The 1,709-nt window shown below is 47.2% G+C and overlaps 1 pseudogene; it reads right to left on the bottom strand.

Moving 5' to 3' along the window:
* Nucleotides 1–819: 819 nt before the first annotated feature.
* On the bottom strand, nt 820–1,374 carry LOC144368494 (testis-expressed protein 38 pseudogene; annotated as a pseudogene).
* Between the last annotated feature and the right edge of the window lie 335 nt (nt 1,375–1,709).

Below are 1,709 nucleotides of genomic sequence, written 5' to 3'. Positions count from 1 at the left end.
TTCAGTAAGCAAATCTGTACACCAAGCTGATGACACTCCATACACAGTGAAGCATTCTTTCACCAAGGATGTTTTAAGAAGACATGATTAGGGAAGGGATATCATGGGGTGGAAAGACCAGGAATTGTAATGCCAGGCAGACGTACATGGGAGAAGAGGATCAGCAAAAATAACAACAAAAAGAAATGGCATATTCCCTTGGAACCTGTCTCCTCATAAGAAAAAAAAACCATAATAACCATTTTGCAGTGTTGTTCTGTTAGAAATAATGTAGAGAAACAATCAGCTAAGAATTGATATATCATAGACATCACCCAGTCAGCACATAGTGTGGTGAGGTTCACTGACCTCATGATGACTTGTGTGGCCAGTGGCATAGCCACTGTGGACTTCTGTAGCTGTGTGCCATTGGCAATTGTTACTCTTGTGGCAATTTTACTTCCCATCCTGCAGAAGAACAGTGCCTTTGGGGACCTAGCCCAGGGTCTTGAACACATTGAATGCTTGATGGAGGGAAATGAGCTCATCCACAAGTATTGGCTCAATGTTTCTCTTCAGAGCCAGCCTCCAGTTCTCATTGTATTGGTGAGACTTGTGCCATCATCACACTGGGGAAGGACATTGCTTTCCTACTGTCAAATGAGACACAAATGACTCTGACTTTTCAGAAAACTTTACTGTGTAACATCTATATGGGTTATGACCTGTGTATCAGGAACACAGTCTTGACTTTGACTCCTTTTTATAATACCTGGCCCCTGAATCTCTCACGTTCAGTGACAGGAGGCTTCGATACTGAAGTAAAAGTCTACACATTGGTCAGTTCACCCCTCTGGCCAGTGTGGGAAGGGAATAGAAGTGGACCTTCCTTTTAGGAGCCGTGAGAAAGGGGTAGGAGGCAGAGTGGGACAGCATGGGAGGAAAGTTCAGGGTGTGGAGGGGAGGGGCAGAGGGGATCTCTGGAAAGACAATCAGAAAGGATGATGGGGTCTGGTGCTCTGTCATCCCCTTAGGTGAGGGCTGCTGTGGGACCACCAGAGCAGGTTGGAGGGTAACAGGGGCTTCCTCCTTGGGGCTTCTGCATGGCGATGGGGTCTGGCACTCTGGCATCTCCTTAGGAGAGGGCTGCTGTGGGACCACCAGAGCAGGCTGAAGGGGAACAGAGGCTTCCTCCTTGGGGCTTCTGCCTCTTAAGGCATGACGCCTGTCTTCCCGGGGGTGGGGCTCTGAAGGAAGATCCGGAATTTGGAGTTGAATGTCAGTATTGTCAACAGCCCGGGGAGGGTCTATTCTGATGGCAGCAGTCATGCCATATCTGCGTCGTTTGTTGACCCAGTACAGCAGTGGGCTATAACTAAAGGTGGCAGCTTTCATCACCTCCACCCACTGCTGTGCACGCTGTCTCCTCCTCAGGTTCTTCCTCCAGTGGAGTAAGAGGATGCAGCCACTAGTTATCACGGTGCAGAGCCCCAACAATCCGAAGTACCATGGGACCCACGCTGAGGCAGTAAAAAAAAAAAAAAAAAGAAAGAAAAAAGAAAAAAAACAAAAAAAGAAAAGAGGCAAGCTGACTGACAGCTCTAGCTTAAGACCTGAACTGTTTCTAATTCCTCTCCTGGATTTGGCTCATTCATTCTCTCATTTCCTCCCACCCTTCTCAAAGACATGCCTAATAATTTCCTGATTCAGTCAAAGTATATTTGAAAGGC

This window comes from Ictidomys tridecemlineatus, chromosome 2, assembly GCF_052094955.1.
Source record: "Ictidomys tridecemlineatus isolate mIctTri1 chromosome 2, mIctTri1.hap1, whole genome shotgun sequence".
Lineage (NCBI taxonomy): Eukaryota > Metazoa > Chordata > Mammalia > Rodentia > Sciuridae > Ictidomys > Ictidomys tridecemlineatus.
This window is presented reverse-complemented; position numbering and strand designations above follow the sequence as displayed.